Consider the following 19913-nt stretch of genomic DNA (forward strand, 5'->3'; position numbering starts at 1 on the left):
AGTTGGACGCATGTGGAGGGCTAGAGATTTGTGGTGGCGTGGCTGATTGAGCCAGCGCAGCATGCATCCAGATCTGTCTTGCTTTCACGGCATATTTAAGGAATAGACTGATTGAAGGAATGCCAGGGAAGTACAGACATGAGTAAGAACTATTGATGACTAGAGACATTTTGGCATTTAAACCCTTGGCGTGTGTTTATCTCTGGTAGACTTTCCACTAGAAAGACATTATATACCGTAGGAGGTGAGATAAGGCCCACTGGGCCAATGAACGACGCTACACGAGGTTGAGTGGAAACGCAGCCCAAGGCTCCTCAAAATTCTTTTGGGGATGTTGGGAATCGGCCGCCGCCAGGACGAGGTGGCCGAGTGGTTAAGGCGATGGACTGCTAATCCATTGTGCTCTGCATGCATGGGTTCGAATCCCATCCTCGTCGATTCTTTCTGACGTTTCCCACTTGGAAACTTGCTTTGCTGAGCCTCTTTTGTCTGCCAGCGGATGCCCAGAGCACGGACATTCGCAATCACCATTCAAGAAGGGCCGTTGGCAAACTCTGCAATGACGTCTGGATGGATGGTGTGGCCGATGAAGGGGGGCACTAGGAAGTCACCTCTCTTTTCATTTGTCTGGCTTGATGCCATCCTATATCCTCTAAAGAAGGTGGTGGCAGAGTTCCTCCTTTTCCCGCCATTAGCCAATACACATTCTTTATCCCGCCATGGGTCTATCTTTGGGCTGTGGGAAAGGCAAGTTCGATGTCAAACGCCTCCTTATCATTTTGCGTGAAAAGCTGAAAATAGGGAAGGTAGGCACTGCTGAGATTCGAACTCAGGATCTCCTGTTTACTAGACAGGCGCTTTAACCAACTAAGCCACAGCGCCACATGAGGAAGCCGCCGGGTGCCCGGGTTACAATACGGGCGCTTTAACCAACCAAGCCACAGTGCCACGGAAAGAAAGCGCTGGATCTCCTGTTTACTAGACAGGCGCTTGAAACGACCAAGCCACAGCGCCCTGCGAATAAACCGCCGCCGGGAAGCCTGCCAAACGGCATCTCTAATGGATGACTCCAATTTCTGCGCGCCTGTATTATTTGACGCAGCCCTTACAGCGTTTGCCTTTTTATCCCATCCTCGCCAGGAGGACCCATGTGGACAATAGAAGTCCCCCCTCCCCTTCCCTTCACGCCCCCCAAACATCCGCAGTGAGTTTCACGGGGTTGCCTTTGCAAAAGCTAAGAGACCTTCACTTCTATTCCATACTCGGCAGCAACTTTTAATAATAGGAAGTCCCTGCGAGTCGTGACATTTAAGAAATCAAATCTTTTTGGGAAAGGCGCTGCTTGAAACCGCACGGACAAATTGGCAGAATGCCACAGCAGTTGGACGCATGTGGAGGGCTAGAGATTTGTGGTGGCGTGGCTGATTGAGCCAGCGCAGCATGCATCCAGATCTGTCTTGCTTTCACGGCATATTTAAGGAATAGACTGATTGAAGGAATGCCAGGGAAGTACAGACATGAGTAAGAACTATTGATGACTAGAGACATTTTGGCATTTAAACCCTTGGCGTGTGTTTATCTCTGGTAGACTTTCCACTAGAAAGACATTATATACCGTAGGAGGTGAGATAAGGCCCAGTGGGCCAATGAACGACGCTACACGAGGTTGAGTGGAAACGCAGCCCAAGGCTCCTCAAAATTCTTTTGGGGATGTTGGGAATCGGCCGCCGCCAGGACGAGGTGGCCGAGTGGTTAAGGCGATGGACTGCTAATCCATTGTGCTCTGCATGCATGGGTTCGAATCCCATCCTCGTCGATTCTTTCTGACGTTTCCCACTTGGAAACTTGCTTTGCTGAGCCTCTTTTGTCTGCCAGCGGATGCCCAGAGCACGGACATTCGCAATCACCATTCAAGAAGGGCCGTTGGCAAACTCTGCAATGACGTCTGGATGGATGGATGGTGTGGCCGATGAAGGGGGGCACTAGGAAGTCACCTCTCTTTTCATTTGTCTGGCTTGATGCCATCCTATATCCTCTAAAGAAGGTGGTGGCAGAGTTCCTCCTTTTCCCGCCATTAGCCAATACACATTCTTTATCCCGCCATGGGTCTATCTTTGGGCTGTGGGAAAGGCAAGTTCGATGTCAAACGCCTCCTTATCATTTTGCGTGAAAAGCTGAAAATAGGGAAGGTAGGCACTGCTGAGATTCGAACTCAGGATCTCCTGTTTACTAGACAGGCGCTTTAACCAACTAAGCCACAGCGCCACAAGAGGAAGCCGCCGGGTGCCCGGGTTACAATACGGGCGCTTTAACCAACCAAGCCACAGTGCCACGGAAAGAAAGCGCTGGATCTCCTGTTTACTAGACAGGCGCTTGAAACGACCAAGCCACAGCGCCCTGCGAATAAACCGCCGCCGGGAAGCCTGCCAAACGGCATCTCTAATGGATGACTCCAATTTCTGCGCGCCTGTATTATTTGACGCAGCCCTTACAGCGTTTGCCTTTTTATCCCATCCTCGCCAGGAGGACCCATGTGGACAATAGAAGTCCCCCCTCCCCTTCCCTTCACGCCCCCCAAACATCCGCAGTGAGTTTCACGGGGTTGCCTTTGCAAAAGCTAAGAGACCTTCACTTCTATTCCATACTCGGCAGCAACATTTAATAATAGGAAGTCCCTGCGAGTCGTGACATTTAAGAAATCAAATCTTTTTGGGAAAGGCGCTGCTTGAAACCGCACGGACAAATTGGCAGAATGCCACAGCAGTTGGACGCATGTGGAGGGCTAGAGATTTGTGGTGGCGTGGCTGATTGAGCCAGCGCAGCATGCATCGAGATCTGTCTTGCTTTCACGGCATATTTAAGGAATAGACTGATTGAAGGAATGCCAGGGAAGTACAGACATGAGTAAGAACTATTGATGACTAGAGACATTTTGGCATTTAAACCCTTGGCGTGTGTTTATCTCTGGTAGACTTTCCACTAGAAAGACATTATATACCGTAGGAGGTGAGATGAGGCCCACTGGGCCAATGAACGACGCTACACGAGGTTGAGTGGAAACGCAGCCCAAGGCTCCTCAAAATTCTTTTGGGGATGTTGGGAATCGGCCGCCGCCAGGACGAGGTGGCCGAGTGGTTAAGGCGATGGACTGCTAATCCATTGTGCTCTGCATGCATGGGTTCGAATCCCATCCTCGTCGAATCTTTCTGACGTTTCCCACTTGGAAACTTGCTTTGCTGAGCCTCTTTTGTCTGCCAGCGGATGCCCAGAGCACGGACATTCGCAATCACCATTCAAGAAGGGCCGTTGGCAAACTCTGCAATGACGTCTGGATGGATGGTGTGGCCGATGAAGGGGGGCACTAGGAAGTCACCTCTCTTTTCATTTGTCTGGCTTGATGCCATCCTATATCCTCTAAAGGAAGTGGTGGCAGAGTTCCTCCTTTTCCCGCCATTAGCCAATACACATTCTTTATCCCGCCATGGGTCTATCTTTGGGCTGTGGGAAAGGCAAGTTCGATGTCAAACGCCTCCTTATCATTTTGCGTGAAAAGCTGAAAATAGGGAAGGTAGGCACTGCTGAGATTCGAACTCAGGATCTCCTGTTTACTAGACAGGCGCTTTAACCAACTAAGCCACAGCGCCACATGAGGAAGCCGCCGGGTGCCCGGGTTACAATATGGGCGCTTTAACCAACCAAGCCACAGTGCCACGGAAAGAAAGCGCTGGATCTCCTGTTTACTAGACAGGCGCTTGAAACGACCAAGCCACAGCGCCCTGCGAATAAACCGCCGCCGGGAAGCCTGCCAAACGGCATCTCTAATGGATGACTCCAATTTCTGCGCGCCTGTATTATTTGACGCAGCCCTTACAGCGTTTGCCTTTTTATCCCATCCTCGCCAGGAGGACCCATGTGGACAATAGAAGTCCCCCCTCCCCTTCCCTTCACGCCCCCCAAACATCCGCAGTGAGTTTCACGGGGTTGCCTTTGCAAAAGCTAAGAGACCTTCACTTCTATTCCATACTCGGCAGCAACATTTAATAATAGGAAGTCCCTGCGAGTCGTGACATTTAAGAAATCAAATCTTTTTGGGAAAGGCGCTGCTTGAAACCGCACGGACAAATTGGCAGAATGCCACAGCAGTTGGACGCATGTGGAGGGCTAGAGATTTGTGGTGGCGTGGCTGATTGAGCCAGCGCAGCATGCATCCAGATCTGTCTTGCTTTCACGGCATATTTAAGGAATAGACTGATTGAAGGAATGCCAGGGAAGTACAGACATGAGTAAGAACTATTGATGACTAGAGACATTTTGGCATTTAAACCCTTGGCGTGGGTTTATCTCTGGTAGACTTTCCACTAGAAAGACATTATATACCGTAGGAGGTGAGATAAGGCCCAGTGGGCCAATGAACGACGCTACACGAGGTTGAGTGGAAACGCAGCCCAAGGCTCCTCAAAATTCTTTTGGGGATGTTGGGAATCGGCCGCCGCCAGGACGAGGTGGCCGAGTGGTTAAGGCGATGGACTGCTAATCCATTGTGCTCTGCATGCATGGGTTCGAATCCCATCCTCGTCGATTCTTTCTGACGTTTCCCACTTGGAAACTTGCTTTGCTGAGCCTCTTTTGTCTGCCAGCGGATGCCCAGAGCACGGACATTCGCAATCACCATTCAAGAAGGGCCGTTGGCAAACTCTGCAATGACGTCTGGATGGATGGATGGTGTGGCCGATGAAGGGGGGCACTAGGAAGTCACCTCTCTTTTCATTTGTCTGGCTTGATGCCATCCTATATCCTCTAAAGAAGGTGGTGGCAGAGTTCCTCCTTTTCCCGCCATTAGCCAATACACATTCTTTATCCCGCCATGGGTCTATCTTTGGGCTGTGGGAAAGGCAAGTTCGATGTCAAACGCCTCCTTATCATTTTGCGTGAAAAGCTGAAAATAGGGAAGGTAGGCACTGCTGAGATTCGAACTCAGGATCTTCCTGTTGACTAGACAGGCGCTTTAACCAACTAAGCCACAGCGCCACATGAGGAAGCCGCCGGGTGCCCGGGTTACAATACGGGCGCTTTAACCAACCAAGCCACAGTGCCACGGAAAGAAAGCGCTGGATTTCCTGTTTACTAGACAGGCGCTTGAAACGACCAAGCCACAGCGCCCTGCGAATAAACCGCCGCCGGGAAGCCTGCCAAACGGCATCTCTAATGGATGACTCCAATTTCTGCGCGCCTGTATTATTTGACGCAGCCCTTACAGCGTTTGCCTTTTTATCCCATCCTCGCCAGGAGGACCCATGTGGACAATAGAAGTCCCCCCTCCCCTTCCCTTCACGCCCCCCAAACATCCGCAGTGAGTTTCACGGGGTTGCCTTTGCAAAAGCTAAGAGACCTTCACTTCTATTCCATACTCGGCAGCAACATTTAATAATAGGAAGTCCCTGCGAGTCGTGACATTTAAGAAATCAAATCTTTTTGGGAAAGGCGCTGCTTGAAACCGCACGGACAAATTGGCAGAATGCCACAGCAGTTGGACGCATGTGGAGGGCTAGAGATTTGTGGTGGCGTGGCTGATTGAGCCAGCGCAGCATGCATCGAGATCTGTCTTGCTTTCACGGCATATTTAAGGAATAGACTGATTGAAGGAATGCCAGGGAAGTACAGACATGAGTAAGAACTATTGATGACTAGAGACATTTTGGCATTTAAACCCTTGGCGTGGGTTTATCTCTGGTAGACTTTCCACTAGAAAGACATTATATACCGTAGGAGGTGAGATAAGGCCCACTGGGCCAATGAACGACGCTACACGAGGTTGAGTGGAAACGCAGCCCAAGGCTCCTCAAAATTCTTTTGGGGATGTTGGGAATCGGCCGCCGCCTGGACGAGGTGGCCGAGTGGTTAAGGCGATGGACTGCTAATCCATTGTGCTCTGCATGCATGGGTTCGAATCCCATCCTCGTCGATTCTTTCTGACGTTTCCCACTTGGAAACTTGCTTTGCTGAGCCTCTTTTGTCTGCCAGCGGATGCCCAGAGCACGGACATTCGCAATCACCATTCAAGAAGGGCCGTTGGCAAACTCTGCAATGACGTCTGGATGGATGGATGGTGTGGCCGATGAAGGGGGGCACTAGGAAGTCACCTCTCTTTTCATTTGTCTGGCTTGATGCCATCCTATATCCTCTAAAGAAGGTGGTGGCAGAGTTCCTCCTTTTCCCGCCATTAGCCAATACACATTCTTTATCCCGCCATGGGTCTATCTTTGGGCTGTGGGAAAGGCAAGTTCGATGTCAAACGCCTCCTTATCATTTTGCGTGAAAAGCTGAAAATAGGGAAGGTAGGCACTGCTGAGATTCGAACTCAGGATCTTCCTGTTTACTAGACAGGCGCTTTAACCAACTAAGCCACAGCGCCACATGAGGATGCCGCCAGGTGCCCGAGTTACAATACGGGCGCTTTAACCAACCAAGCCACAGTGCCACGGAAAGAAAGCGCTGGATTTCCTGTTTACTAGACAGGCGCTTGAAACGACCAAGCCACAGCGCCCTGCGAATAAACCGCCGCCGGGAAGCCTGCCAAACGGCATCTCTAATGGATGACTCCAATTTCTGCGCGCCTGTATTATTTGACGCAGCCCTTACAGCGTTTGCCTTTTTATCCCATCCTCGCCAGGAGGACCCATGTGGACAATAGAAGTCCCCCCTCCCCTTCCCTTCACGCCCCCCAAACATCCGCAGTGAGTTTCACGGGGTTGCCTTTGCAAAAGCTAAGAGACCTTCACTTCTATTCCATACTCGGCAGCAACATTTAATAATAGGAAGTCCCTGCGAGTCGTGACATTTAAGAAATCAAATCTTTTTGGGAAAGGCGCTGCTTGAAACCGCACGGACAAATTGGCAGAATGCCACAGCAGTTGGACGCATGTGGAGGGCTAGAGATTTGTGGTGGCGTGGCTGATTGAGCCAGCGCAGCATGCATCCAGATCTGTCTTGCTTTCACGGCATATTTAAGGAATAGACTGATTGAAGGAATGCCAGGGAAGTACAGACATGAGTAAGAACTATTGATGACTAGAGACATTTTGGCATTTAAACCCTTGGCGTGGGTTTATCTCTGGTAGACTTTCCACTAGAAAGACATTATATACCGTAGGAGGTGAGATAAGGCCCACTGGGCCAATGAACGACGCTACACGAGGTTGAGTGGAAACGCAGCCCAAGGCTCCTCAAAATTCTTTTGGGGATGTTGGGAATCGGCCGCCGCCAGGACGAGGTGGCCGAGTGGTTAAGGCGATGGACTGCTAATCCATTGTGCTCTGCATGCATGGGTTCGAATCCCATCCTCGTCGATTCTTTCTGACGTTTCCCACTTGGAAACTTGCTTTGCTGAGCCTCTTTTGTCTGCCAGCGGATGCCCAGAGCACGGACATTCACAATCACCATTCAAGAAGGGCCGTTGGCAAACTCTGCAATGACGTCTGGATGGATGGTGTGGCCGATGAAGGGGGGCACTAGGAAGTCACCTCTCTTTTCATTTGTCTGGCTTGATGCCATCCTATATCCTCTAAAGAAGGTGGTGGCAGAGTTCCTCCTTTTCCCGCCATTAGCCAATACACATTCTTTATCCCGCCATGGGTCTATCTTTGGGCTGTGGGAAAGGCAAGTTCGATGTCAAACGCCTCCTTATCATTTTGCGTGAAAAGCTGAAAATAGGGAAGGTAGGCACTGCTGAGATTCGAACTCAGGATCTCCTGTTTACTAGACAGGCGCTTTAACCAACTAAGCCACAGCGCCACATGAGGAAGCCGCCGGGTGCCCGGGTTACAATACGGGCGCTTTAACCAACCAAGCCACAGTGCCATGGAAAGAAAGCGCTGGATCTCCTGTTTACTAGACAGGCGCTTGAAACGACCAAGCCACAGCGCCCTGCGAATAAACCGCCGCCGGGAAGCCTGCCAAACGGCATCTCTAATGGATGACTCCAATTTCTGCGCGCCTGTATTATTTGACGCAGCCCTTACAGCGTTTGCCTTTTTATCCCATCCTCGCCAGGAGGACCCATGTGGACAATAGAAGTCCCCCCTCCCCTTCCCTTCACGCCCCCCAAACATCCGCAGTGAGTTTCACGGGGTTGCCTTTGCAAAAGCTAAGAGACCTTCACTTCTATTCCATACTCGGCAGCAACATTTAATAATAGGAAGTCCCTGCGAGTCGTGACATTTAAGAAATCAAATCTTTTTGGGAAAGGCGCTGCTTGAAACCGCACGGACAAATTGGCAGAATGCCACAGCAGTTGGACACATGTGGAGGGCTAGAGATTTGTGGTGGCGTGGCTGATTGAGCCAGCGCAGCATGCATCCAGATCTGTCTTGCTTTCACGGCATATTTAAGGAATAGACTGATTGAAGGAATGCCAGGGAAGTACAGACATGAGTAAGAACTATTGATGACTAGAGACATTTTGGCATTTAAACCCTTGGCGTGGGTTTATCTCTGGTAGACTTTCCACTAGAAAGACATTATATACCGTAGGAGGTGAGATAAGGCCCACTGGGCCAATGAACGACGCTACACGAGGTTGAGTGGAAACGCAGCCCAAGGCTCCTCAAAATTCTTTTGGGGATGTTGGGAATCGGCCGCCGCCAGGACGAGGTGGCCGAGTGGTTAAGGCGATGGACTGCTAATCCATTGTGCTCTGCATGCATGGGTTCGAATCCCATCCTCGTCGATTCTTTCTGACGTTTCCCACTTGGAAACTTGCTTTGCTGAGCCTCTTTTGTCTGCCAGCGGATGCCCAGAGCACGGACATTCACAATCACCATTCAAGAAGGGCCGTTGGCAAACTCTGCAATGACGTCTGGATGGATGGTGTGGCCGATGAAGGGGGGCACTAGGAAGTCACCTCTCTTTTCATTTGTCTGGCTTGATGCCATCCTATATCCTCTAAAGAAGGTGGTGGCAGAGTTCCTCCTTTTCCCGCCATTAGCCAATACACATTCTTTATCCCGCCATGGGTCTATCTTTGGGCTGTGGGAAAGGCAAGTTCGATGTCAAACGCCTCCTTATCATTTTGCGTGAAAAGCTGAAAATAGGGAAGGTAGGCACTGCTGAGATTTGAACTCAGGATCTCCTGTTTACTAGACAGGCGCTTTAACCAACTAAGCCACAGCGCCACATGAGGAAGCTGCCGGGTGCCCGGGTTACAATACGGGCGCTTTAACCAACCAAGCCACAGTGCCACGGAAAGAAAGCGCTGGATCTCCTGTTTACTAGACAGGCGCTTGAAACGACCAAGCCACAGCGCCCTGCGAATAAACCGCCGCCGGGAAGCCTGCCAAACGGCATCTCTAATGGATGACTCCAATTTCTGCGCGCCTGTATTATTTGACGCGGCCCTTACAGCGTTTGCCTTTTTATCCCATCCTCGCCAGGAGGACCCATGTGGACAATAGAAGTCCCCCCTCCCCTTCCCTTCACGCCCCCCAAACATCCGCAGTGAGTTTCACGGGGTTGCCTTTGCAAAAGCTAAGAGACCTTCACTTCTATTCCATACTCGGCAGCAACATTTAATAATAGGAAGTCCCTGCGAGTCGTGACATTTAAGAAATCAAATCTTTTTGGGAAAGGCGCTGCTTGAAACCGCACGGACAAATTGGCAGAATGCCACAGCAGTTGGACGCATGTGGAGGGCTAGAGATTTGTGGTGGCGTGGCTGATTGAGCCAGCGCAGCATGCATCCAGATCTGTCTTGCTTTCACGGCATATTTAAGGAATAGACTGATTGAAGGAATGCCAGGGAAGTACAGACATGAGTAAGAACTATTGATGACTAGAGACATTTTGGCATTTAAACCCTTGGCGTGGGTTTATCTCTGGTAGACTTTCCACTAGAAAGACATTATATACCGTAGGAGGTGAGATAAGGCCCACTGGGCCAATGAACGACGCTACACGAGGTTGAGTGGAAACGCAGCCCAAGGCTCCTCAAAATTCTTTTGGGGATGTTGGGAATCGGCCGCCGCCAGGACGAGGTGGCCGAGTGGTTAAGGCGATGGACTGCTAATCCATTGTGCTCTGCATGCATGGGTTCGAATCCCATCCTCGTCGATTCTTTTTGACGTTTCCCACTTGGAAACTTGCTTTGCTGAGCCTCTTTTGTCTGCCAGCGGATGCCCAGAGCACGGACATTCGCAATCACCATTCAAGAAGGGCCGTTGGCAAACTCTGCAATGACGTCTGGATGGATGGATGGTGTGGCCGATGAAGGGGGGCACTAGGAAGTCACCTCTCTTTTCATTTGTCTGGCTTGATGCCATCCTATATCCTCTAAAGAAGGTGGTGGCAGAGTTCCTCCTTTTCCCGCCATTAGCCAATACACATTCTTTATCCCGCCATGGGTCTATCTTTGGGCTGTGGGAAAGGCAAGTTCGATGTCAAACGCCTCCTTATCATTTTGCGTGAAAAGCTGAAAATAGGGAAGGTAGGCACTGCTGAGATTCGAACTCAGGATCTCCTGTTTACTAGACAGGCGCTTTAACCAACTAAGCCACAGCGCCACATGAGGAAGCCACTGGGTGCCCGGGTTACAATACGGGCGCTTTAACCAACCAAGCCACAGTGCCACGGAAAGAAAGCGCTGGATCTCCTGTTTACTAGACAGGCGCTTGAAACGACCAAGCCACAGCGCCCTGCGAATAAACCGCCGCCGGGAAGCCTGCCAAACGGCATCTCTAATGGATGACTCCAATTTCTGCGCGCCTGTATTATTTGACGCAGCCCTTACAGCGTTTGCCTTTTTATCCCATCCTCGCCAGGAGGACCCATGTGGACAATAGAAGTCCCCCCTCCCCTTCCCTTCACGCCCCCCAAACATCCGCAGTGAGTTTCACGGGGTTGCCTTTGCAAAAGCTAAGAGACCTTCACTTCTATTCCATACTCGGCAGCAACATTTAATAATAGGAAGTCCCTGCGAGTCGTGACATTTAAGAAATCAAATCTTTTTGGGAAAGGCGCTGCTTGAAACCGCACGGACAAATTGGCAGAATGCCACAGCAGTTGGACGCATGTGGAGGGCTAGAGATTTGTGGTGGCGTGGCTGATTGAGCCAGCGCAGCATGCATCGAGATCTGTCTTGCATTCACGGCATATTTAAGGAATAGACTGATTGAAGGAATGCCAGGGAAGTACAGACATGAGTAAGAACTATTGATGACTAGAGACATTTTGGCATTTAAACCCTTGGCGTGGGTTTATCTCTGGTAGACTTTCCACTAGAAAGACATTATATACCGTAAGAGGTGAGATAAGGCCCACTGGGCCAATGAACGACGCTACACGAGGTTGAGTGGAAACGCAGCCCAAGGCTCCTCAAAATTCTTTTGGGGATGTTGGGAATCGGCCGCCGCCAGGACGAGGTGGCCGAGTGGTTAAGGCGATGGACTGCTAATCCATTGTGCTCTGCATGCATGGGTTCGAATCCCATCCTCGTCGATTCTTTCTGACGTTTCCCACTTGGAAACTTGCTTTGCTGAGCCTCTTTTGTCTGCCAGCGGATGCCCAGAGCACGGACATTCGCAATCACCATTCAAGAAGGGCCGTTGGCAAACTCTGCAATGACGTCTGGATGGATGGATGGTGTGGCCGATGAAGGGGGGCACTAGGAAGTCACCTCTCTTTTCATTTGTCTGGCTTGATGCCATCCTATATCCTCTAAAGAAGGTGGTGGCAGAGTTCCTCCTTTTCCCGCCATTAGCCAATACACATTCTTTATCCCGCCATGGGTCTATCTTTGGGCTGTGGGAAAGGCAAGTTCGATGTCAAATGCCTCCTTATCATTTTGCGTGAAAAGCTGAAAATAGGGAAGGTAGGCACTGCTGAGATTCGAACTCAGGATCTCCTGTTTACTAGATAGGCGCTTTAACCAACTAAGCCACAGCGCCACATGAGGAAGCCGCCGGGTGCCCGGGTTACAATACGGGCGCTTTAACCAACCAAGCCACAGTGCCACGGAAAGAAAGCGCTGGATCTCCTGTTTACTAGACAGGCGCTTGAAACGACCAAGCCACAGCGCCCTGCGAATAAACCGCCGCCGGGAAGCCTGCCAAACGGCATCTCTAATGGATGACTCCAATTTCTGCGCGCCCGTATTATTTGACGCAGCCCTTACAGCGTTTGCCTTTTTATCCCATCCTCGCCAGGAGGACCCATGTGGACAATAGAAGTCCCCCCTCCCCTTCCCTTCACGCCCCCCAAACATCCGCAGTGAGTTTCACGGGGTTGCCTTTGCAAAAGCTAAGAGACCTTCACTTCTATTCCATACTCGGCAGCAACATTTAATAATAGGAAGTCCCTGCGAGTCGTGACATTTAAGAAATCAAATCTTTTTGGGAAAGGCGCTGCTTGAAACCGCACGGACAAATTGGCAGAATGCCACAGCAGTTGGACGCATGTGGAGGGCTAGAGATTTGTGGTGGCGTGGCTGATTGAGCCAGCGCAGCATGCATCCAGATCTGTCTTGCTTTCACGGCATATTTAAGGAATAGACTGATTGAAGGAATGCCAGGGAAGTACAGACATGAGTAAGAACTATTGATGACTAGAGACATTTTGGCATTTAAACCCTTGGCGTGGGTTTATCTCTGGTAGACTTTCCACTAGAAAGACATTATATACCGTAAGAGGTGAGATAAGGCCCACTGGGCCAATGAACGACGCTACACGAGGTTGAGTGGAAACGCAGCCCAAGGCTCCTCAAAATTCTTTTGGGGATGTTGGGAATCGGCCGCCGCCAGGACGAGGTGGCCGAGTGGTTAAGGCGATGGACTGCTAATCCATTGTGCTCTGCATGCACGGGTTCGAATCCCATCCTCGTCGATTCTTTCTGACGTTTCCCACTTGGAAACTTGCTTTGCTGAGCCTCTTTTGTCTGCCAGCGGATGCCCAGAGCACGGACATTCGCAATCACCATTCAAGAAGGGCCGTTGGCAAACTCTGCAATGACGTCTGGATGGATGGTGTGGCCGATGAAGGGGGGCACTAGGAAGTCACCTCTCTTTTCATTTGTCTGGCTTGATGCCATCCTATATCCTCTAAAGAAAGTGGTGGCAGAGTTCCTCCTTTTCCCGCCATTAGCCAATACACATTCTTTATCCCGCCATGGGTCTATCTTTGGGCTGTGGGAAAGGCAAGTTCGATGTCAAACGCCTCCTTATCATTTTGCGTGAAAAGCTGAAAATAGGGAAGGTAGGCACTGCTGAGATTCAAACTCAGGATCTCCTGTTTATTAGACAGGCGGTTTAACCATTTAAGCCACAGCGCCACATGAGGAAGCCGCCGGGTGCCCGGGTTACAATACGGGTGCTTTAACCAACCAACCCACAGTGCCACGGAAAGAAAGCGCTGGATCTCCTGTTTACTAGACAGGCGCTTGAAACGACCAAGCCACAACGCCCTGCGAATAAACCGCCACCGGGAAGCCTGCCAAACGGCATCTCTAATGGATGACTCCAATTTCTGCGCGCCTGTATTATTTGACGCAGCCCTTACAGCGTTTGCCTTTTTATCCCATCCTCGCCAGGAGGACCCATGTGGACAATAGAAGTCCCCCCTCCCCTTCCCTTCACGCCCCCCAAACATCCGCAGTGAGTTTCACGGGGTTGCCTTTGCAAAAGCTAAGAGACCTTCACTTCTATTCCATACTCGGCAGCAACATTTAATAATAGGAAGTCCCTGCGAGTCGTGACATTTAAGAAATCAAATCTTTTTGGGAAAGGCGCTGCTTGAAACCGCACGGACAAATTGGCAGAATGCCACAGCAGTTGGACGCATGTGGAGGGCTAGAGATTTGTGGTGGCGTGGCTGATTGAGCCAGCGCAGCATGCATCCAGATCTGTCTTGCTTTCACGGCATATTTAAGGAATAGACTGATTGAAGGAATGCCAGGGAAGTACAGACATGAGTAAGAACTATTGATGACTAGAGACATTTTGGCATTTAAACCCTTGGCGTGGGTTTATCTCTGGTAGACTTTCCACTAGAAAGACATTATATACCGTAGGAGGTGAGATAAGGCCCACTGGGCCAATGAACGACGCTACACGAGGTTGAGTGGAAACGCAGCCCAAGGCTCCTCAAAATTCTTTTGGGGATGTTGGGAATCGGCCGCCGCCAGGACGAGGTGGCCGAGTGGTTAAGGCGATGGACTGCTAATCCATTGTGCTCTGCATGCATGGGTTCGAATCCCATCCTCGTCGATTCTTTCTGACGTTTCCCACTTGGAAACTTGCTTTGCTGAGCCTCTTTTGTCTGCCAGCGGATGCCCAGAGCACGGACATTCGCAATCACCATTCAAGAAGGGCCGTTGGCAAACTCTGCAATGACGTCTGGATGGATGGTGTGGCCGATGAAGGGGGGCACTAGGAAGTCACCTCTCTTTTCATTTGTCTGGCTTGATGCCATCCTATATCCTCTAAAGAAGGTGGTGGCAGAGTTCCTCCTTTTCCCGCCATTAGCCAATACACATTCTTTATCCCGCCATGGGTCTATCTTTGGGCTGTGGGAAAGGCAAGTTCGATGTCAAACGCCTCCTTATCATTTTGCGTGAAAAGCTGAAAATAGGGAAGGTAGGCACTGCTGAGAATTGAACTCAGGATCTCCTGTTTACTAGACAGGCGCTTTAACCAACTAAGCCACACGAGGAAGCCGCCGGGTGCCCGGGTTACAATACGGGCGCTTTAACCAACCAAGCCACAGTGCCACGGAAAGAAAGCGCTGGATCTCCTGTTTACTAGACAGGCGCTTGAAACGACCAAGCCACAACGCCCTGCGAATAAACCGCCGCCGGGAAGCCTGCCAAACGGCATCTCTAATGGATGACTCCAATTTCTGCGCGCCTGTATTATTTGACGCAGCCCTTACAGCGTTTGCCTTTTTATCCCATCCTCGCCAGGAGGACCCATGTGGACAATAGAAGTCCCCCCTCCCCTTCCCTTCACGCCCCCCAAACATCCGCAGTGAGTTTCACGGGGTTGCCTTTGCAAAAGCTAAGAGACCTTCACTTCTATTCCATACTCGGCAGCAACATTTAATAATAGGAAGTCCCTGCGAGTCGTGACATTTAAGAAATCAAATCTTTTTGGGAAAGGCGCTGCTTGAAACCGCACGGACAAATTGACAGAATGCCACAGCAGTTGGACGCATGTGGAGGGCTAGAGATTTGTGGTGGCGTGGCTGATTGAGCCAGCGCAGCATGCATCGAGATCTGTCTTGCTTTCACGGCATATTTAAGGAATAGACTGATTGAAGGAATGCCAGGTAAGTACAGACATGAGTAAGAACTATTGATGACTAGAGACATTTTGGCATTTAAACCCTTGGCGTGGGTTTATCTCTGGTAGACTTTCCACTAGAAAATCATTATATACCGTAGGAGGTGAGATAAGGCCCACTGGGCCAATGAACGATGCTACACGAGGTTGAGTGGAAACGCAGCCCAAGGCTCCTCAAAATTCTTTTGGGGATGATGGGAATCGGCCGCCGCCAGGACGAGGTGGCCGAGTGGTTAAGGCGATGGACTGCTAATCCATTGTGCTCTGCATGCATGGGTTCGAATCCCATCCTCGTCGATTCTTTCTGACGTTTCCCACTTGGAAACTTGCTTTGCTGAGCCTCTTTTGTCTGCCAGCGGATGACCAGAGCACGGACATTTGCAATCACCATTCAAGAAGGTCCGTTGGCAAACTCTGCAATGACGTCTGGATGGATGGTGTGGCCGATGAAGGGGGGCACTAGGAAGTCACCTCTCTTTTCATTTGTCTGGCTTGATGCCATCCTATATCCTCTAAAGAAAGTGGTGGCAGAGTTCCTCCTTTTCCCGCCATTAGCCAATACACATTCTTTATCCCGCCATGGGTCTATCTTTGGGCTGTGGGAAAGGCAAGTTCGATGTCAAACGCCTCCTTATCATTTTGCGTGAAAAGCTGAAAATAGGGAAGGTAGGCACTGCTGAGATTTGAACTCAGGATCTCCTGTTTACTAGACAGGCGCTTTAACCAACTAAGCCACAGCGCCACATGAGGAAGCCACCGGGTGCCCGGGTTACAATACGGGCGCTTTAACCAACCAAGCCACAGTGCCACGGAAAGAAAGCGCTGGATCTCCTGTTTACTAGACAGGCGCTTGAAACGACCAAGCCACAACGCCCTGCGAATAAACCGCCGCCGGGAAGCCTGCCAAACGGCATCTCTAATGGATGACTCCAATTTCTGCGCGCCTGTATTATTTGACGCAGCCCTTACAGCGTTTGCCTTTTTATCCCATCCTCGCCAGGAGGACCCATGTGGACAATAGAAGTCCCCCCTCCCCTTCCCTTCACGCCCCCCAAACATCCGCAGTGAGTTTCACGGGGTTGCCTTTGCAAAAGCTAAGAGACCTTCACTTCTATTCCATACTCGGCAGCAACATTTAATAATAGGAAGTCCCTGCGAGTCGTGACATTTAAGAAATCAAATCTTTTTGGGAAAGGCGCTGCTTGAAACCGCACGGACAAATTGGCAGAATGCCACAGCAGTTGGACGCATGTGGAGGGCTAGAGATTTGTGGTGGCGTGGCTGATTGAGCCAGCGCAGCATGCATCCAGATCTGTCTTGCTTTCACGGCATATTTAAGGAATAGACTGATTGAAGGAATGCCAGGGAAGTACAGACATGAGTAAGAACTATTGATGACTAGAGACATTTTGGCATTTAAACCCTTGGCGTGGGTTTATCTCTGGTAGACTTTCCACTAGAAAGACATTATATACAGTAGGAGGTGAGATAAGGCCCACTGGGCCAATGAACGACGCTACACGAGGTTGAGTGGAAACGCAGCCCAAGGCTCCTCAAAATTCTTTTGGGGATGTTGGGAATCGGCCGCCGCCAGGACGAGGTGGCCGAGTGGTTAAGGCGATGGACTGCTAATCCATTGTGCTCTGCATGCATGGGTTCGAATCCCATCCTCGTCGATTCTTTCTGACGTTTCCCACTTGGAAACTTGCTTTGCTGAGCCTCTTTTGTCTGCCAGCGGATGCCCAGAGCACGGACATTCGCAATCACCATTCAAGAAGGGCCGTTGGCAAACTCTGCAATGACGTCTGGATGGATGGTGTGGCCGATGAAGGGGGGCCCTAGGAAGTCACCTCTCTTTTCATTTGTCTGGCTTGATGCCATCCTATATCCTCTAAAGAAGGTGGTGGCAGAGTTCCTCCTTTTCCCGCCATTAGCCAATACACATTCTTTATCCCGCCATGGGTCTATCTTTGGGCTGTGGGAAAGGCAAGTTCGATGTCAAACGCCTCCTTATCATTTTGCGTGAAAAGCTGAAAATAGGGAAGGTAGGCACTGCTGAGATTCGAACTCAGGATCTCCTGTTTACTAGACAGGCGCTTTAACCAACTAAGCCACAGCGCCACATGAGGAAGCCGCCGGGTGCCCGGGTTACAATACGGGCGCTTTAACCAACCAAGCCACAGTGCCACGGAAAGAAAGCGCTGGATCTCCTGTTTACTAGACAGGCGCTTGAAACGACCAAGCCACAACGCCCTGAGAATAAACCGCCGCCGGGAAGCCTTCCAAACGGCATCTCTAATGGATGACTCCAATTTCTGCGCGCCTGTATTATTTGACGCAGCCCTTACAGCGTTTGCCTTTTTATCCCATCCTCGCCAGGAGGACCCATGTGGACAATAGAAGTCCCCCCTCCCCTTCCCTTCACGCCCCCCAAACATCCGCAGTGAGTTTCACGGGGTGGCCTTTGCAAAAGCTAAGAGACCTTCACTTCTATTCCATACTCGGCAGCAACATTTAATAATAGGAAGTCCCTGCGAGTCGTGACATTTAAGAAATCAAATCTTTTTGGGAAAGGCGCTGCTTGAAACCGCACGGACAAATTGGCAGAATGCCACAGCAGTTGGACGCATGTGGAGGGCTAGAGATTTGTGGTGGCGTGGCTGATTGAGCCAGCGCAGCATGCATCGAGATCTGTCTTGCTTTCACGGCATATTTAAGGAATAGACTGATTGAAGGAATGCCAGGGAAGTACAGACATGAGTAAGAACTATTGATGACTAGAGACATTTTGGCATTTAAACCCTTGGCGTGGGTTTATCTCTGGTAGACTTTCCACTAGAAAGACATTATATACCGTAGGAGGTGAGATAAGGCCCACTGGGCCAATGAACGACGCTACACGAGGTTGAGTGGAAACGCAGCCCAAGGCTCCTCAAAATTCTTTTGGGGATGTTGGGAATCGGCCGCCGCCAGGACGAGGTGGCCGAGTGGTTAAGGCGATGGACTGCTAATCCATTGTGCTCTGCATGCATGGGTTCGAATCCCATCCTCGTCGATTCTTTCTGACATTTCCCACTTGGAAACTTGCTTTGCTGAGCCTCTTTTGTCTGCCAGCGGATGCCCAGAGCACGGACATTCGCAATCACCATTCAAGAAGGGCCGTTGGCAAACTCTGCAATGACGTCTGGATGGATGGTGTGGCCGATGAAGGGGGGCACTAGGAAGTCACCTCTCTTTTCATTTGTCTGGCTTGATGCCATCCTATATCCTCTAAAGAAGGTGGTGGCAGAGTTCCTCCTTTTCCCGCCATTAGCCAATACACATTCTTTATCCCGCCATGGGTCTATCTTTGGGCTGTGGGAAAGGCAAGTTCGATGTCAAACGCCTCCTTATCATTTTGCGTGAAAAGCTGAAAATAGGGAAGGTAGGCACTGCTGAGTTTCGAACTCAGGATCTCCTGTTTACTAGACAGGCACTTTAACCAACTAAGCCACAGCGCCACATGAGGAAGCCGCCGGGTGCCCGGGTTACAATACGGGCGCTTTAACCAACCAAGCCACAGTGCCACGGAAAGAAAGCGCTGGATCTCCTGTTTACTAGACAGGCGCTTGAAACGACCAAGCCACAGCGCCCTGCGAATAAACCGCCGCCGGGAAGCCTGCCAAACGGCATCTCTAATGGATGACTCCAATTTCTGCGCGCCTGTATTATTTGACGCAGCCCTTACAGCGTTTGCCTTTTTATCCCATCCTCGCCAGGAGGACCCATGTGGACAATAGAAGTCCCCCCTCCCCTTCCCTTCACGCCCCCCAAACATCCGCAGTGAGTTTCACGGGGTTGCCTTTGCAAAAGCTAAGAGACCTTCACTTCTATTCCATACTCGGCAGCAACATTTAATAATAGGAAGTCCCTGCGAGTCGTGACATTTAAGAAATCAAATCTTTTTGGGAAAGGCGCTGCTTGAAACCGCACGGACAAATTGACAGAATGCCACAGCAGTTGGACGCATGTGGAGGGCTAGAGATTTGTGGTGGCGTGGCTGATTGAGCCAGCGCAGCATGCATCCAGATCTGTCTTGCTTTCACGGCATATTTAAGGAATAGACTGATTGAAGGAATGCCAGGGAAGTACAGACATGAGTAAGAACTATTGATGACTAGAGACATTTTGGCATTTAAACCCTTGGCGTGGGTTTATCTCTGGTAGACTTTCCACTAGAAAGACATTATATACCGTAGGAGGTGAGATAAGGCCCACTGGGCCAATGAACGACGCTACACGAGGTTGAGTGGAAACGCAGCCCAAGGCTCCTCAAAATTCTTTTGGGGATGTTGGGAATGGGCCGCCGCCAGGACGAGGTGGCCGAGTGGTTAAGGTGATGGACTGCTAATCCATTGTGCTCTGCATGCATGGGTTCGAATCCCATCCTCGTCGATTCTTTCTGACGTTTCCCACTTGGAAACTTGCTTTGCTGGGCCTCTTTTGTCTGCCAGCGGATGCCCAGAGCACGGACATTCGCAATCACCATTCAAGAAGGGCCGTTGGCAAACTCTGCAATGACGTCTGGATGGATGGTGTGGCCGATGAAGG

General features: G+C 50.5%; 26 non-coding genes across 26 annotated transcripts; 15 read left to right on the forward strand and 11 right to left on the reverse strand.

Annotated features, from left to right (window-relative positions):
* Positions 1-355: 355 nt before the first annotated feature.
* Positions 356-437, forward strand: TRNAS-GCU (transfer RNA serine (anticodon GCU)). The gene has a single exon. It is a non-coding gene; the product is annotated as a tRNA-Ser (tRNA).
* A 371-nt stretch (positions 438-808) lies between these two features.
* Positions 809-882, reverse strand: TRNAT-AGU (transfer RNA threonine (anticodon AGU)). Its single transcript has one exon. It is a non-coding gene; the product is annotated as a tRNA-Thr (tRNA).
* Positions 883-1734: 852 nt separating this feature from the next.
* Positions 1735-1816, forward strand: TRNAS-GCU (transfer RNA serine (anticodon GCU)). The gene has a single exon. It is a non-coding gene; the product is annotated as a tRNA-Ser (tRNA).
* A 375-nt stretch (positions 1817-2191) lies between these two features.
* TRNAT-AGU (transfer RNA threonine (anticodon AGU)) lies at positions 2192-2265 on the reverse strand. The gene has a single exon. It is a non-coding gene; the product is annotated as a tRNA-Thr (tRNA).
* An 852-nt stretch (positions 2266-3117) lies between these two features.
* TRNAS-GCU (transfer RNA serine (anticodon GCU)) lies at positions 3118-3199 on the forward strand. The gene has a single exon. It is a non-coding gene; the product is annotated as a tRNA-Ser (tRNA).
* Positions 3200-3570: 371 nt separating this feature from the next.
* On the reverse strand, positions 3571-3644 carry TRNAT-AGU (transfer RNA threonine (anticodon AGU)). The gene has a single exon. It is a non-coding gene; the product is annotated as a tRNA-Thr (tRNA).
* An 852-nt stretch (positions 3645-4496) lies between these two features.
* On the forward strand, positions 4497-4578 carry TRNAS-GCU (transfer RNA serine (anticodon GCU)). Its single transcript has one exon. It is a non-coding gene; the product is annotated as a tRNA-Ser (tRNA).
* Positions 4579-5880: 1302 nt separating this feature from the next.
* TRNAS-GCU (transfer RNA serine (anticodon GCU)) lies at positions 5881-5962 on the forward strand. The gene has a single exon. It is a non-coding gene; the product is annotated as a tRNA-Ser (tRNA).
* A 375-nt stretch (positions 5963-6337) lies between these two features.
* On the reverse strand, positions 6338-6412 carry TRNAT-AGU (transfer RNA threonine (anticodon AGU)). Its single transcript has one exon. It is a non-coding gene; the product is annotated as a tRNA-Thr (tRNA).
* An 852-nt stretch (positions 6413-7264) lies between these two features.
* On the forward strand, positions 7265-7346 carry TRNAS-GCU (transfer RNA serine (anticodon GCU)). The gene has a single exon. It is a non-coding gene; the product is annotated as a tRNA-Ser (tRNA).
* Positions 7347-7717: 371 nt separating this feature from the next.
* On the reverse strand, positions 7718-7791 carry TRNAT-AGU (transfer RNA threonine (anticodon AGU)). The gene has a single exon. It is a non-coding gene; the product is annotated as a tRNA-Thr (tRNA).
* Positions 7792-8643: 852 nt separating this feature from the next.
* TRNAS-GCU (transfer RNA serine (anticodon GCU)) lies at positions 8644-8725 on the forward strand. Its single transcript has one exon. It is a non-coding gene; the product is annotated as a tRNA-Ser (tRNA).
* A 371-nt stretch (positions 8726-9096) lies between these two features.
* Positions 9097-9170, reverse strand: TRNAT-AGU (transfer RNA threonine (anticodon AGU)). Its single transcript has one exon. It is a non-coding gene; the product is annotated as a tRNA-Thr (tRNA).
* An 852-nt stretch (positions 9171-10022) lies between these two features.
* Positions 10023-10104, forward strand: TRNAS-GCU (transfer RNA serine (anticodon GCU)). The gene has a single exon. It is a non-coding gene; the product is annotated as a tRNA-Ser (tRNA).
* A 375-nt stretch (positions 10105-10479) lies between these two features.
* On the reverse strand, positions 10480-10553 carry TRNAT-AGU (transfer RNA threonine (anticodon AGU)). The gene has a single exon. It is a non-coding gene; the product is annotated as a tRNA-Thr (tRNA).
* An 852-nt stretch (positions 10554-11405) lies between these two features.
* TRNAS-GCU (transfer RNA serine (anticodon GCU)) lies at positions 11406-11487 on the forward strand. Its single transcript has one exon. It is a non-coding gene; the product is annotated as a tRNA-Ser (tRNA).
* A 375-nt stretch (positions 11488-11862) lies between these two features.
* On the reverse strand, positions 11863-11936 carry TRNAT-AGU (transfer RNA threonine (anticodon AGU)). Its single transcript has one exon. It is a non-coding gene; the product is annotated as a tRNA-Thr (tRNA).
* An 852-nt stretch (positions 11937-12788) lies between these two features.
* On the forward strand, positions 12789-12870 carry TRNAS-GCU (transfer RNA serine (anticodon GCU)). The gene has a single exon. It is a non-coding gene; the product is annotated as a tRNA-Ser (tRNA).
* Positions 12871-14167: 1297 nt separating this feature from the next.
* Positions 14168-14249, forward strand: TRNAS-GCU (transfer RNA serine (anticodon GCU)). The gene has a single exon. It is a non-coding gene; the product is annotated as a tRNA-Ser (tRNA).
* A 1289-nt stretch (positions 14250-15538) lies between these two features.
* On the forward strand, positions 15539-15620 carry TRNAS-GCU (transfer RNA serine (anticodon GCU)). The gene has a single exon. It is a non-coding gene; the product is annotated as a tRNA-Ser (tRNA).
* Positions 15621-15991: 371 nt separating this feature from the next.
* Positions 15992-16065, reverse strand: TRNAT-AGU (transfer RNA threonine (anticodon AGU)). Its single transcript has one exon. It is a non-coding gene; the product is annotated as a tRNA-Thr (tRNA).
* An 852-nt stretch (positions 16066-16917) lies between these two features.
* TRNAS-GCU (transfer RNA serine (anticodon GCU)) lies at positions 16918-16999 on the forward strand. The gene has a single exon. It is a non-coding gene; the product is annotated as a tRNA-Ser (tRNA).
* A 371-nt stretch (positions 17000-17370) lies between these two features.
* TRNAT-AGU (transfer RNA threonine (anticodon AGU)) lies at positions 17371-17444 on the reverse strand. Its single transcript has one exon. It is a non-coding gene; the product is annotated as a tRNA-Thr (tRNA).
* An 852-nt stretch (positions 17445-18296) lies between these two features.
* TRNAS-GCU (transfer RNA serine (anticodon GCU)) lies at positions 18297-18378 on the forward strand. The gene has a single exon. It is a non-coding gene; the product is annotated as a tRNA-Ser (tRNA).
* Positions 18379-18749: 371 nt separating this feature from the next.
* On the reverse strand, positions 18750-18823 carry TRNAT-AGU (transfer RNA threonine (anticodon AGU)). The gene has a single exon. It is a non-coding gene; the product is annotated as a tRNA-Thr (tRNA).
* An 852-nt stretch (positions 18824-19675) lies between these two features.
* On the forward strand, positions 19676-19757 carry TRNAS-GCU (transfer RNA serine (anticodon GCU)). Its single transcript has one exon. It is a non-coding gene; the product is annotated as a tRNA-Ser (tRNA).
* The last annotated feature ends 156 nt before the right edge of the window (positions 19758-19913 follow it).

This window comes from Leptodactylus fuscus, chromosome 7, assembly GCF_031893055.1.
Source record: "Leptodactylus fuscus isolate aLepFus1 chromosome 7, aLepFus1.hap2, whole genome shotgun sequence".
NCBI classification, from domain to species: Eukaryota; Metazoa; Chordata; class Amphibia; order Anura; family Leptodactylidae; genus Leptodactylus; species Leptodactylus fuscus.